The sequence below is a fragment of the Pristiophorus japonicus genome, chromosome 12 (assembly GCF_044704955.1).
Source record: "Pristiophorus japonicus isolate sPriJap1 chromosome 12, sPriJap1.hap1, whole genome shotgun sequence".
Classification (NCBI taxonomy): Eukaryota; Metazoa; Chordata; class Chondrichthyes; family Pristiophoridae; genus Pristiophorus; species Pristiophorus japonicus.
In genome coordinates this window covers 177,076,660-177,093,111 of record NC_091988.1, presented here as the reverse complement: position 1 = coordinate 177,093,111, position 16,452 = coordinate 177,076,660, and positions in this window count along the sequence as shown.

Below are 16,452 nucleotides of genomic sequence, written 5' to 3'. Positions count from 1 at the left end.
CCCAGTGGGTTGTAGCGAGCCACACTCAGGGTGAGGAGGGGGAAGGAGAGCTCGAGAGTCTCTCCTGAAATGCAGGATCCAACAGACGTGGTTCAGCTCATGCCAATGAGTGGGGAGAGCATTGAGCTTACCCAATCACTCCATGACACCATGGGTGGGGTGGGTCGAGATAGTGGGATTGTCGTCAGAAGTAATGACACTTCTCGGGAGAAATGGGAACACTGTCGCAACACGTTAGGGAGGGAATGTCGGAGGTAGCTGATACGCTGTTTGGAGCAGATTAGGGAGGGACTATCGGAGGTATCTGATACACTGTCGGGGCAGAATAGGGAGGGAATGTCGGAGTTAGCTGCTGCAATAAGGGAACCCATCCAGGCTCTCATTGGCCAGTGGCGAATGACGGATTCAACTGGTGATACTCAGACTCCAATCCCCAGACCAACCTCAGGTGGTGTGCCGGTGCATCCACAGTCCGAGGAAGAGGCTGAGGAGGCCCAAACCGGGCCTTCCACAATGTCGTCTCTTAAGGCCCACGCCCGCCAACAAGAACACCGCTGTCCACGAGATGCTCGGAAAAAACAACTTGGTTCCAGCGGGAGAAGGCCTGTGTCACCGGCCAAGGGTAGAGGCAGCAAGGGCAAGTGCAACCGGCGGTCTTAGAATAAGGAGGAGGAGAGATGGCTGCAGCTAAAGTTTATTTGCTGCCATTGTTGTTGTTGTTGTTACTGTTATGTTATTGTTATTTATCTGATCTTAATTTAAAAGTTTAAAGTTTTTAAGTCATGTAAGTTGGGGGAAAAGCGAGTTTGTAAGTGATCTTAATGGAAAAGTTTAAAGTTTGTAACAAAAGTATTTTTATTAAATTTAAGTACAAGTGTACAAATGTTTAATAAACGTAATTCTTTTTTCAATTAAACCAGAATCATGAACATTATTCTTTAAATTAACGCAACAGTCAACCAACATGGTGAATGTGCATAAATGTGAGGTTATCCACTTTGGTGGTAAAAACAGAGAGACAGACTATTATCTGAATGGTGACAGATTAGGAAAAGGGAAGGTGCAACGAGACCTGGGTGTCATGGTACATCAGTCATTGAAGGTTGGCATGCAGGTACAGCAGGCGGTTAAGAAAGCAAATGGCATGTTGGCCTTCATAGCGAGGGGATTTGAGTACAGGGGCAGGGAGGTGTTGCTACAGTTGTACAGGGCCTTGGTGAGGCCACACCTGGAGTATTGTGTACAGTTTTGGTCTCCTAACTTGAGGAAGGACATTCTTGCTATTGAGGGAGTGCAGCGAAGATTCACCAGACTGATTCCCGGGATGGTGGGACTGACCTATCAAGAAAGACTGGATCAACTGGGCTTGTATTCACTGGAGTTCAGAAGAGTGAGAGGGGACCTCATAGAAACGTTAAAAATTCTGACGGGTTTGGACAGGTTGGATGCAGGAAGAATGTTCCCAATGTTGGGGAAGTCCAGAACCAGGGGTCACAGTCTAAGGATAAGGGGTAAGCCATTTAGGACCGAGATGAGGAGAAACTTCTTCACCCAGAGAGTGGTGAACCTGTGGAATTCTCTACCACAGAAAGAAGTTGAGGCCAATTCACTAAATATATTCAAAAGGGAGTTAGATGAAGTCCTTACTACTCGGGGAATCAAGGGGTATGGCGAGAAAGCAGGAAGGGGGTACTAAAGTTTCATGTTCAGCCATGAACTCATTGAATGGCGGTGCAGGCTAGAAGGGCTGAATGGCCTGCTCCTGCACCTATTTTCTATGTTTCTATGATCAAACGTGCCGCTCAGTTTTCATGCAGCAAAGCTTTCAAGGTTTAGCTGCTGACGCAATGTTCTTGCAATGGCTATAGGTGCACGAGGGCCCCCCTCCTCCGCCGTCGTCCTGCAGGTTGAGGTGGTGGCATGGCTTCCTCCTGCTGCTGATGATGCTGCTGCTGCTCCTCCTCCTCCTCAGCCTGCTTGTCGTCTTCCTCGTCCTCTCTCGCCGGAGGTTGCTCTTCAACTTCCGGTGCCTGTTGCCTCATGATTGCTAAGTTGTGCAGCATGCAGCACACGACAGGGAACTGATCGACCATCGCAGGGGCGTACTGCAGGTAGCCACCAGAATGGTCCAGGCATCAGAAACGCTGTTTTAGTATTCCAGTTGTCCTCTCAATGATGCTGCGTGTGATTATGTGGGACATGTTGTACCAATGCTCGGCTTCTGTCAGGGTATTGTGTAAGGGGATCATGAGCAAGGTGGCGAGCCCGTAACCTTTGTCCCCCAGCAGCCAGCTCTGCCATTCTGGCTGCTGCTGAAAAATGGCAGATATTGCACTCTCGCGTAAGATGAACACATCATTGGTGCTCCCTGGGTATCTGGCATCAACTGCCATGATGTGATGCATGTCGGCGCAGACCAGCTGGACATTTAGTGAGTGGAACTGATACGACCTTACTATACAGTATAGATGCACACGAGGCCCATGCTTGAGAGAAAGTCAGTCTGTGACCTGTTCTTTATTCCTTAGCACTCAAGTGATGGAAGTGGGTGGAGCTTTTATATCTGAAGGTCCAGGTTAGGAGTGTCTCCCACAAGTTCACCACCTAGTGGTCATTGTTCTCACAGTATACAACTTAGGTCAGATTATACATGGGTTACAATGCTGGTTGAATACATGACATCACCTCCCCCCCCCCAAAGTCTTATTGGGATCACAGGTTGAGTCTCTCTGGTGGTTTACGTTCTCTTGTAGAGCGCCTGAGTTGGGGCTCCGGTTGTTGGGCGCTGGCCTGAGTGTCTGCTGTTTGCGGTGCCTCACGCCTATCCGGACTGCCCACAGTGACTGGGCTCTCCTCCCTTTGGTTCCTGTGTTCGATCACCTGTGGAGGAGTGAACTCTATATCGTTTTCTTCCTCTGCTTCTTCTATGGGGTTGCTGAACCTCCTTTTTGTTTGATCCACAAGTTTGCGGCAGATTTGTCCATTGGTAAGTTTAACTAACAGAAACCTATTTCCCTCTTTGGCAATCACAGTGCCTGCGAGCCATTTGGGCCCTGCAGCGTAGTTGAGGACAAAAACAGGATCATTTATATCAATATATTGCGCCCTCGCATTCCTGTCATGGTAGTCATATTGTGACTGGTGCCTGCTCTCGACAATTTCTTTCATGGTGGGGTGTATAAGGGATAACCAGGTTTTGAGCGTCCTTTTCATTAGTAGCTCTGCGGGTGGAACCCCTGTGAGCAAGTGTGGTCGGGATCTGTAGGCCAACAGGAGACGTGATAAGCGGCTTTGTAGGGAACCCCCTTGGATTCTGAGCATCCCCTGTTTGATTATCTGCACTGCTCGTTCTGCCTGGCCGTTTGAGGCCGGCTTGAACGGTGCCATTCTGACATGGTTAATTCCATTGCCTGCCATGAAGTCCTGTAATTCAGTGCTTGTGAAGCACGGGCCATTGTCGCTGACCAAGATGTCCGGTAGACCGTGGGCGGCGAACATTGCCTGTAGACTTTCTACCGTGGCAGAGGATGTGCTTGAATTTAAAATGTTACACTCGATCCTTTTGGAGTAGGCGTCTACTACAACCAAAAACATTGTTCCCATGAAAGGACCTGCGTAGTCCACATGGATGCGTGACCAAGGCTTAGCAGGCCATGGCCAGGGGCTAAGGGGGGCTTCCCTGGGCACATTGCCCAGCTGGGCACACGTGTTGCACCTGCGAACACAAAGTTCCAGATCTGCATCTATCCCTGGCCACCAAACGTGTGACCTGGCAATTGCCTTCATCATGACAATGCCCGGGTGCTCATTGTGGAGTTCTCTGAACACCTCTCTGCCCATCTGGGGCATGACTACGCGGTTTCCCCACAGTAGGCAATCAGCCTGAATCGAGAGTTCATCCCTGCGCCTGTCAAATGGTTTAAATTCCTCAGGGCATGCCCTGTACGTGGCTACCCAGTCCCCATTCAGGACACATTTATTGACTAGAGACAATAGCGGGTCTCTATTTGTCCAGACTTTAATCTGACGGGCTGTCACGGGTAAGCCTTCGCTTCCGAAAACTTCAACAGCCATGACCATCTCAGCAGCATGCTCGGTAGCCCCCTCAGTGGTGGCTAGTGGGAGCCTGCTGAGTGCATCGGCGCAGTTTTCGGTGCCCTGTCTGTACCGAATTGTATAGTCATAGGCGGCTAACATGAGTGCCCACCTCTGTATGTGGGCCGATGCGTTTGCATTTATGACCTTGTTGTCGGCCAAAAGGGACGTTAGGGGTTTGTGATCTGTCTCCAGCTCAAATTTCCTGCCAAACAGGTACTGGTGCATTTTCTTTACCGCATATACACATGCGAGCGCCCATCCCGTAGCCCCTTTCTGCCTGGGACAGACTTCTGGAGGCATAAGCTACCGGCTATAACTGACCTTTGGCATTGACGTGCTGCAACACACACCCGACACCATAGGACGACGCATTGCACGTTAACACAAGTTTCTTACATGGGTCATATAGCGTTAACAGATTGTTGGAACATAACAAATTGCATGCTCTATTAAAAGCCCTTTCCTGGCTGTCCCCCCCAGACCCATTTGCGACCTTTGCGTAGGAGCACGTGTAGCGGCTCTAGCAGCGTGCTCAATTTGGGAAGAAAGTTACCAAAATAGTTCAGGAGCCCCAGGAACGAACGCAGATCAGTCATGTTACGGGGTCTGGGTGCTCTCTGGATCGCTTCCTTTTTGTATGTCGTTGCTGTGCGTCAATCGCCGATAATTTTGGCCTCCTGGCCTTGAACGCCCACAACTTTTTGAACTGTTTGATACTCATCAGGGACTGGCTGGCCCCTGTGTCTAGCTCCATTGATACTGGGATGCCATTGAGGAGCACTTTCATCATTATCGGTGGCATCCTGTTGTATGAACTGTATACGTGCTCCACATGAACTCGCTGAATTTCAGCTTCCAGCGATTTCCCCCAGCGTTCATTTCTGCAATTTCTGCAGGTATTTTGCTCATCTCTGCAAACTCTGGCTGAGTATGTGCCTCCACGCCTCCAACATGAGCTGCTGTTGGAAACAAAAGGTCCCTTGCCAGTCGATCGTCCCTGACTGCCCCTGTGATTGTCCTTGAGTGCGCCATTAATAGGTGTTGATGGCCCCATTACTGATCGCATTGTCCCTTGCAATGGCGCGAATCGCCTTTCAGCTTGTTATTGTCTCTGTCGAACTCCCCCTCTGGGTTTGACTACATTTTGGGGCATTCCCGATTGCGCTTGTCTGCCTGGAGAACTGTGTGCTGCTTTAACAATGTTGAATCTCTGTCCCAACCATTCCTTAACACAGTACCTCTCGTCTGTTCTGCCAGTGGCCATGCTCGCGTGGTTTAATTCCCAGTTTCTTGTCGCCATTGATACGACCTTACTATACAATATAGATGCACACGAGACCCATGCTTGAGAGAAGGTCAGTCTGTGACCTGTCCTTTATTCCTTAGCACTCAAGTGATGGAAGTGGGTGGTGCTTCCCCTTTCATATCTGAAGGTCCAGGTTAGGAGTGTCTCCCACAAGTTCACCACCTTGTGGTCATTGTTCTCAGTGTACAACTTAGGTCAGATTATACATGGGTTACAATGCTGGTTGAATACATGACAGAAACGCTTTCCTGTAAACCTCTGAATCGTCCAAAGGTGCTTGCAAGGTGATGTGGGTACAGTCTATCGCACTCTGCACCTTGGGGAAGCCAGCAATCCTCGAGAAACCCACAGCTCTGTCACGCATTGCCTGGGCGGTCATGGGAACCTGATGTAGCTGTCCCTGTGGGCAAACAGTACAGTCGTGACCTGTCGAATGCAGCTATGTGTTGCATGCTGCGAGATGCAGCATACGTCCCCAGTTGATGCCTGAAAGGAGCCAGAGGCATAGAAGGCAATTGCTGCAGTCACCTTGACCTCTATGGTAGTGCAGTCCTCCTCCCGTTTCTAGGCTGCAGGTCTGCCCTGATCAGTTGGCAGATCTCGGTGATCACCTCCTTCCGAAACCGCAGCCTGCAAATGCAGTCTGTCTCACTCAGGTGCAGGTATGAGTGCCTCTCCCTGAACACCCGATCCAGGTACAGCCTCCTTGCCATCATTCTTCAATCTCTCTGGTTCATGAGATATTGTTGTCTTATTAATCTTCCCCTTTGCATAGCCATGATATAAAACATGAGGCATTGCTAGGATCGCCCCCATTGTTTTTTCTTAGTTGCAAACGAAATGAAACTACTCACACAAATCACTCACATCTTTTCCCTCTTCCTGCAAAAGGTTGACGCACTAGTCCATGGATCACACCTTAGTCTGCGCATGCGCATCACTAGGCTCAGTTTCTATGGTGATGCAATGCTCAAGACAGAGATTTGGGGCACACTCAGCACAAAATATACGGAATAACATGAAGACTGGGGGCAATATTCACTATTTATTGTTAGCTCTGCAACAAACTGGTTTTCTCGCCTCTTCGATGATCACCGGGCTCGAGGCATGGAGCGCCGGCTGGCAGGATCGCTGGCCGAAAGGCCCCCCTCCCCCCGTGTCGCTGTCATCCTGGTCTGAATGCCTCCCCCGCCGGTGCCGTGTCTTCAGCTCAGCTAAAACAATGGCATCTTCTCTCTGCCGATTTTCTCTTCTCTCTGCCGATTTCCTTAAGTGTAGGGAAAGTTTTTCAGAAGTGTGCCGTTTTAGAAAAAAAATCATACTTGGCCAAACTCGCTTAAATGGCCAGAAGTGGTGCCCCCAGTGATGTCAAAAAATCGGGAACTAAAAAAATTGGATGTACCTACTGTAGAACGGCACAGAAACTTTGGCGAAACTTGTAGGTTTTAGTCTGCTCTATAAAAAAGAATCGTAAGGCAAAAAAAGGGCGCAGAATGGTGGCGAAAATTCAGCCCATTAATCCTTGTTTTAAAAGCTGGGCCCTGAAAAGCAGGATCCCGTTTGCTATCAGCTGTGGATGGTTGCGATCTCACCCTCTGACCATCTGCTTCCTACTTCTACTGAAACACTGATATTGTTTACCTGTGCTCTGTTTTTCACCTGGAGTACATTTCTCAAACTCACTTTCTAAATCCCCCACGGTGGATATACTACTATTTTTCAGGATGAAATTGGAAGGGTTTATACCTAGGATGCTACTACTAAAAGAAATGACTTACATAAAAGCAGAAGTGCTGGAAATAAATAGTAGGCCCATCAGCATCTCAAAAGTGAAAAGCCTGTTGAATGTATCATCTGGAGACCACTTGTCAGAATCAGTTCTGATTGTCTCGGTCCAGTATGTTAAATAAAAACAACAACAAAAATTGGAAATGCTCTGGTCAGTCAGTATCTGCAAAGGCAAAAGACAGCTTCTGTTGTTTTGTGGTTTGCACACTTCATCAGAACTGAGTTCAGATTTCCATCACTTGCAATTTCCCCTTTTTATTTTGCCATCCAATATATCCCCTGCCTGTTCTTTTTTCAAATCCTGAGGGTTATGCTGTGTATTTCTAGCCCTTTCGAATTCAGATTTCCAATATTCATATTGTTATCTAACTTGCATAGTTGCAACTTTGGTAGCTTGTGAGATTTAATAGGGTAGATTTTCAGCGCTCCCAACACCAAAATAAATGAATGAGAATTCACGAGCTGGAGGGGTGTCATTTTCTAATCTAGGTTATTGGTGCACAGAAGCAGAAAATCTCCCCTTGTGTTCACTGTAAATCTGGTGCAATTTCTGTGTCACTGTGATTTTTGGATGTGTGCAGTCAGCACAGAGCTGGGACTGTTTTAGGAGAAGAAATTGTATTTCTGTCCATGAAGAAGCCTTTGTACAACCGTTACTATGAAAACAGTTTCAAATTGTAAAACTGATGAGTATATATTTGAAAAAATGTTCAAAAATATTAATTATTTGTGATGAGAGAGAGCAGTGCTAACTGCTAATGGTTGTTTTAATGGCAATCTATATAAAACACATAATGCAGTAATTGTCATTGTGGTTCAGGAAGAGACGATTTATCCAATAAGCAGTTCACAGGGGTTCCATTATTTTATGGTCGTAGTTACATTCAGTGCCTCACAGTGCTGTGTTAGTTTCTGAATGATCTGAATTTCAAATGATGGTTGTTGCACAAATGATTTAACACAGCCCGAAATGATAAGACCTCTAGGGAATTGACATGTCTGAAGTCTTAGAGATGAAACGGACTGTCTTTTACTTTTGACACAAATGTGTATATTGTCACATCTGAGATGCAGACATACAAACACGTGACATAAAATAACAGCATTTCTTTGGTATATTTTGATTTAAAAATCAACAACAATCCCATGTGAATTTTTCAGGAATCATTTTTCTGTGATAACCAGTAATTTCCTGGATTGTTGCATGTTTATTTTAAAAAGGAACATAATATTCATGTAATGCAACTAATCATTCAAATTTCCTGCCTATGTTAATAAGAACTTAGCATCCATTATTCAGCAACATAGTACTTACTTCATAAAAAGCAAGTATTACAACCTAAGGCTTAGTAAAGCTGCAATAGAGTGCTTGTAAAACTTATGTGAGGTACTTTCTCACCTACTCCAATATTTTTAAATAGCTTTACACAAATTCTTAAAGTCCTACCAAATTTATTGGCCGGAAATTTACAGGCGCTGAGAGGACGGGATCTGAGGTGGGTCAGCTGTAAAATTTGAAAAGACTGACAGTAGGTTGGAAGCCTGTTGTCAATCCGCTTCGACGCTAGTCTCCAAGGTGTCGGGTCTGTCAGCGCTGAACAGACCGGATACCAAGCGGCGGAGGAGGCAATTTAGATTATTAAGAGCTTGTTAACAAGCAATCAAACCGACTAACAACACACAAGGATAGTCACTTGGATTTAGATTTTTAGAGCTTGTCAACGGTGTCCCTGCTGCTCGGGGGTAACATCATGTAAGGGGGTCAGGTGTTGTGCTAACTTGACAGCTAAAAATGGTCTATAAAAGCTCCCATTCATTGGTATTCAGCTTACAAGGTTAGAAGCTGTTGCTTACTGCATTTGGAAGACAGATTGAGCTTTATGCAGCAAGTAATTGTTTGGAGTAAACTCTCTATCCAGTGTCACCTCATTGGAAGAACCTCTCTCACCATTGACAGATCGCTTCTATCATCTCAACCTCACCTGCCATCTATTCCATCAGCATCAATGCCCTTGAAAAAATCTCACCTTGATCCTCAGAATTCAACTATGATCATCCACAACACCAGCATCACCAGGCACACCAACAACAACACCAACCTTCTCCGCAATCAACTGATGCTGCACAAGATACAGGGCATCAGCACCCAACCATATTGCTGCCCAGGAAACCATGGCCAGCCTCACCATGGCCAGATTTACTTCACTTGACGCTGCACACACTGGCTGCCACATGATGCCCCAGGATGGCACCACCCTACACCAACACCATAAAGCATACCGACAATGCCCAAGTCATTCCTTTCACATTCATCACCATTGTGGGGTTCCCCTTATGTCTCACTATTCATTGCAACTCACTAAGCCACTTCCAAAGGTACACACAAATCTGTCCAAGAATGCAAAGTGTTCAAAATAAAATTTAAATTTTGACAACACATTAACAGAAACTTTACATGAACATTGGTGATAACACCCAGGTGCCTATCCTTGTGTGTTGTTAGTTGGTATGATTGGACTATGATGAGGGTGAGTGTGAGGGGTGGCTAGTGAGATGGGGAAGTGATAATGTAGATAGAGAGGAATGGGTGGAGGTGCAAGGTAAGTTGGTGTGAGTAAGGATGTGCAGGAATAGGGTCGGAAAGCCAGAGTGATGGGGATGTGATGAGTGAGTGGCACAGCAGGTTGAGGTTGAGTGTAGCTTTGTAGTAACATTTCGTGATCCACTGAGATCATTGAAAGGTTTGCGCCACTGCAGCCAGTTCCTCCTGACGACATCCCTGCTTGTGCCCACCTGTTCAATGTGCAACCAGGCTGCATTGGTCTCCTGGAGAGGTCTCTTCCGTCCATTGGAAGGAAAGCGAACCTCTCTGTTGGTACTCCCTCCATAAGCATATGGAGAGAGTCATGGGGGAGCCTGGGTGAAGCCATGCACCTTTGTGCAGTGCTGGTCAGCGTTTGCAGCACCTCAATGCTGTAGAACACTGACAGCACAACTGTTAAAATCAATGTGGACATGGTCCCTTTAAAGAAACCAGCTGATGACGCATCATCAAGTGACGTCATCAGACCTGCTTCCTTTTAATTGGTCAGCAACCTTGCTGGGCGAGCTTAACAAGCCCAACCATCGTAAAATCACTTGTACAGAGCAGGATGGAACTGGCAGCCGATTGGGACCTCACTACGGACGTCGGCCACCTCGCTCCCACCTCGGTAGCGAAATCTGAAATATAGATAGTAATTTGCATTTGTAGTTTACCAAAATCCTAAAATATAGCTTTCAACTTTAGCTTGCAGAGGTTGGCATGGAATAGTTACATAACTTTTATTTCACCTCTGGAACTTTAGCTCAAATTTACTCCATGTTGAAGAACTGGCAATCTCAGTTGGTAAGGGTGCTAAGTTTAGGCAGATTCTAATTCCCAATGAATATGAATCTATAACAAAAGACTACCTGTAATTAATTACTGAAGCAAATATACTCTCTTACTGGAAGAGATCAGAATCGAGTATATTTACGTTGGTGGGTGAGCAGACAGTAAAAGTAGTATTGGAGGAGGATGGTGTGATTGTATCGAAGGCTGCAGGGAAGTCAAGGAAGACAAGGAGGGATAATGCACCAAGGTCACAGTCAAGGAGAATATTATTTATGACTTTGGCTATGACTATTTTGTTATCAGAGAGGTGGGCCTGGATCTGGGAGGTACCAATAGCTTCACATCTTGGAGAAGAAAGGGAGGCTGGAGATTGGGCAGTAGTTAATGAGAACAGAGGGATCAAGCTGGAGTTTTTGAAGGAGTGGAATGATGATGATGCTTTTGAAAGGGAGGATGACAATGCCTGAGGAGAGGGTACCATTTACAATGTCATTGAGCATGGTGCCAGGAAGGAAAGTTGGGTGGGCAAAAGTCTAGTGGAAATGGGGTCAAAGAACAGGAAATGAATCTCTTGGATGAAATAAGCTTTGAGATGGCAGAGAGGAGATGGAATAGAAAGTAGAGAGAGACAGGGGTTCAGACTAGGGTAGGAAGGGAGCTGGAGGAGGTATGGCTTGATAAGCAAGGGGAAGGATGAAGCATCAGAGGTAGCTGAACAAATGGATGCTACTTTGGTGATGATGAAATCTTTGAGCTCCTCACACTTGTTGCTGGTGTGTGACGGGGGGGGGGGGGGGGAGGGGAGACAGGAGAAGAGGGATTTAAGGAAGTGGTTGATATTAGAGAACATGAGTCTAGGGGTGGCGTTGTCCTCCAGGATGATCCTAGAGTAGTGGCCCACATCATCTAGCTTGGTCTGCTTGAATAGTAAAACACTGATATACTGAACTCTAGTACAGTACAATGAAAAAATCTTTATAATTTTTTTAACACTCTGATGTTCAGGACAGTACACTGTTTCTCATAATAACATTTTGAAAGACAAAAATGATGCGTCAAATTAGGTGACTTGGTACCATTGTCGCCTTTGGGTCAGAGTGTTGTGGGTTTGATTCCCACACCATCAATCTAAAGCGATAATCCTGTGAAGTACTGAAAGGATGTTATGTTGTTGGAGGTGTCATCCTTTGGATGAGATGTTAAAACGAGGTCCTGTTCAGGTGGATGGTGAAGCATAGCAGCTCGTTTTGCCTGGTGTCCTAGCGCAGAATAACTGTTGTGTTTGCATGTATAATAACAGTCATCATCGCCAGAACTTTCAACTTCGCTCGGGGTGTAAAATGGTCAGTAATGGATTAGCCGTCCGTTGTATGCCCCATCTGAGTTTAAGAAAATTGGGTCAGGTGTATAACGAGTGACCGATCTGCTACCCCTTGTTTTACACCCCGCCAAGTTGAAATTTCCGCCCCTTTTGTGATGCGCTTCGATGCGTTTCATTGATGTTATGACACTAGATAAGTATAAGTTTTTTTAAATTCTTTATTTTGCACACATCTTAGCATCTACAGTAGTTCATATTCTTGTTCTGCAAAATGGTTTCAATCAATTGTATTTAATAATTATACTAAACATAAGGTACTTTGTTGATATTGATTACTTTGTATAATTATGTTATTTCTAAGAATAAGTACCTTGCCATAGAATAAGTACTTTGCTATTTGGTGTAGCATATAAAACTCTCTGCTTGTAGCTTTATATAGCATGCACATATTCCTGTATCTACCACACCCTCTTTGACTAAACTGGAAGCTCAGTTTATTCGAGGAAGTTAAATGTTAAAATTATCCCAAGAAAGTAAGAATTTGCACACCCACAGGGTACGGGCAGTTCAGGCATGGAGGTTAGTGGGCCCTGTAGGATTTTCCATTCATTAAAATTAATGGGTGGAAAATCATGCACAGTCTGCTGACCTTTGTGCTAAAATTCCTGATAGCCGTTCATGTCAGGCGATCGTCCGCGCCAGAAGCACAATTTCCTAAAATCTACCCTTCTGGTTTACTTCTAGTTTGTTTTCCATTTTGCATCTATCACCATTTCTACATGTAGATAAAATGTGTTATACAATAAAAATGACCCACTATTTCAATTCATATAGTGCTCCTCATCTAACAGAAAATATTAGAGAACTTTATAAGGAGGGGATAGACACTGAGCAGGAAATAATGGAATTTAAGGTGGCAGGAAGATAAGATCAAAGAAAGTGCTTTTATGTCATGGGCTTCTGTAGTATGGGTTGCAAGAGAATGACCTAAGTGTGTCAGTTTGCCGTGTTTAAGCATACTAGCAGAGCTGATGTCCTTGCAGACTGGTCTTTGGATGGTAAACCTTGACATGCACCCGTAGCTGTGACACTTAGGCAATTCGGCACAAGTGAAATATTAGGCCTGTGACATCAGCAATGATCAGCTCTACTTTTAAGGATAAATTGAGGAGTGGCACTACCACAACCCAGAGTGCAGAGGCTCTTAATATAAAAGCAACATAAAGGACAACCTAATGCTAAGCAGCATCATTTAAGGTCCAGGGTTAAGGTAGATGATCTTTGTGATATAGCTTGGCTATATCACATGCACTGAGCTAATCCCATGCATCTTTACGTTGTTTTATGACACTGGTTCACATCATGACATCAGGCTCCAGACATGCTGAAAAAGACTTGCATTTATATAGCGCCTTTCATAACCACCGGACGTCCCAAAGCACTTTACAGCCAATTAAGTACTTTTGAAGTGTAGTCACTGTTGTAATGTAGGAAATGTGGCAGCCAATTTGTGCACAGCAAGCTCCCACAAAAAACGTGATAATGACCAGGTAATCTGTTTTAGTGATGTTGATTGAGGATTACATATTGACCAGGATACCGGGGTTAACTCCCCTGCTCTTCTTCAAAATAGTGCCATGAGGTCTTTTACATCCACTTGAGAGAGCAGAAGGGGCCTCGGTTTAATCTCTCATCCAAAAGACAGCACCTCCAACACTGCAGCACTCCCTCAGTACTGCAGTGGAGTGTCAGCCTAGATTTTTTTGCTCAAGTCTCTGGAGTGGGACTTGAACCCACAACCTTCTGACTCAGAGGCAAGAGTGCTACCAACTGAGCCACGGCTGAAACCAATTTAGTGGATTTAATAGTCACTGAGAACCAATGGTGCCGGAGAAAACTAGGTAAAAACCAGGTACCTGCTACCACTCGCCATCACTCGCTTTGCACTGCAGCCCAAAGTCAAAAAGACAAAAAAGCAAACATGAATGTGCCACACCCACTGTGTACTGGTGAAGAATTAATTTTATGGGACAACCTAATCAATGAAGGAAAAGTACCACTGGACTTAACAGACTGGTAGATTTATCTTTGGTCGTGCTACTGGTGCATAGGACTTGTATCCAGGAACCAACATAATGTAAAAGTGCCTTTAGATAGGTTTTTAGGACAGAGTGATGTAGTAAGTGACATTTTTTTGAAGAAATTTGCAAAGGGTAAGAATGTGATGGCTGAAGTATACTAAGATATCAGTTTGTGACTGGTACTATTTAAAGCAAAGCAGGGCTAGCTGAGCTACGCTACTGGGGTCACATTTCCTTGGAAAATGGAACACTGCACATGAGTGGCTATAAAAGGGAGATTGCATTTTAACGTTCTGTCAACTCTGTTCAATTTAAAAAGATTAAAAATTAAGTTTAAATAGATCCCAGGTATCAAATGACATCATTGCCCTGAAATTCCATAGGGGTTCTACGAGACAAGCACTGTAACTCTGGCTGAAAATAGCCTTTTACACAATTTCCTGAAAGTTCTGCCAGTCCTCTATGACAGCTATGGCTCCTGTATACAAGTCCTATGCACTAGTAGCACCACCAAAAATAATTTAGAAGGCATTCGATAAGGTGCCACACGAGGTTATTAAACAAAATTAGGGGTCATGGGATTGGGGGTAATATCTTCTCAGGCAGTCCCTCGGATTAGAAGATGACTTGCTTCCACACCAATATCAGGTGAATGATGAGTCCAATGTGGGATCTACAGTCTCTGTTACAGGTGGGGCAGACGGTAGTTGAAGGGATGGGTGGGTGGGGTGCTTGGGTTGTTGTGTGCTCCTTCCGCTGTTTGCGCTTGGCTTCCACTTGCTCCCGGCAAAGAGACTCAAGGTGTCCGGCGCCTTCCCGGATGCTTTTCCTCCACTTTGAGTGGTCTTGGGCCAGGGATTCCTAGGTGTTGGTGGGGATGTTGCACTTTTTCAAGGAGGCTTTGAAGGCGTCCTTGAAGTGTTTCCTCTGCCCACCTGGGGTTCGTTTGCCGTGTCAGAGCTCCGAGTAGAACGCTTGCTTTGGGAGTCTCGTATCGGGCATGTGGATAATGTGGCCCATCCATTGGAGCTGATCGAGTGTGGTCAATGCTTCGATTCTGGGGGTGTTGGCTTGAGCGAGGATACTGACGTTGGTGCACCTATCCTGCCAATGGATTTGCAGGATCTTGCGGAGGCAGCGTTGGTGATACTTCTCCAGTGCTTTATAAGTGCTGTACATGGTCCATGTCTCTGAAGCATATAGGAGGGCAGCTATCACTATTGCTCTGTAAACTATGAGCTTGGTGCCGGGTTTGAAGTCCTGGTCTTCAAACACTCTCTTCCTCAGGCGACCGAAGGCTGCGCTGGCACACTGAAGGCAGTGTTGGACTTCATCATCGTCGTCTGCCCTTGTTGACAACAGGCTCCTGAGGTATGGAAAATGGTCCATGTTTTCCAAGGCCTTGTGCATTTTGATAATCGGAGGGGCAGTACTGTGTGGCGGGGGCAGGTTGGTAGAGCATCTTTGTCTTACGGATGTTTAGTGCAAGGCCGTACGCTTCAGTCAAGGTGTTGACGATGATTTGTAGTTCGGCCTCCAAGTGGGCGCAGACTCAAGTGTCGTCTGCATTCTGTAATTCAATGACAGAGGATGGGATGACCTTAGACCTGGACTGGAGGCAATGGAGCTTGAACAATTTCCCATTTGTTCTGTAGATTAGCTCCACTCCAGCGGGGAGCTTACTGAGAGTAAGATGGAGCAATGAAGTAAGGATGATCGAGAAGAGCGTTGGTGCGATGGCACAGCCTTGCTTGACCCCGGTCCGTACATGAATTGGGTCTGTGGTGGATCCGTTGGTCAGGATCACGGCTTGCATGTCATCGTGAAGCAGGTGGAGGATGGTGACAAACTTTTGAGTAATATACTTGTATGGATTGAGGATTGGTTAATGGGCAGAAAACAGAGAGTAGGACTAAATGGGTAATTTTTCGGTTGGTAGACTGTGACTAGTGGGGCACCGCAAGGATCAATGCTTGGGCTTCAGCAATTCACAATCTATATCAATGATTTGGATGAGGGAACCAAATGTAATATATCCAAGTTTGCTGATGATACAAATCTAGGGTGGAATGTATGTTTGAGGAGAATGCAGAGACTTCAAGGATATAGACAGGCTAAGTGGGCAAGAACATGGCAAATGGAATACAATGTGGAGAAATGTGAAGTTATCCACTTTGGTAGGAAAAACAGAAAAACAGTATTTTTTAAACAGTGAGAGATTGGGAAATGTTGGTGTTCAGAGGGACCTGGGTGTCCTTGTACACAAATCACTGAAAGTTAACATGCAGGTACATCAAGCGATTAAGAAATTAAATGATATGTTGGCCTTTATTACAAGAGGATTTGAGTATAACAATAAAGATGTCTTACTGCAATTACATCATCATCATCATAGGCAATCCCTCGGAATCAAGGAAGACTTGCTGCCACTCGTGAAGTGATTTCTTTGGTGGCTGAACACTCCAATATGAGAGCCACAGAC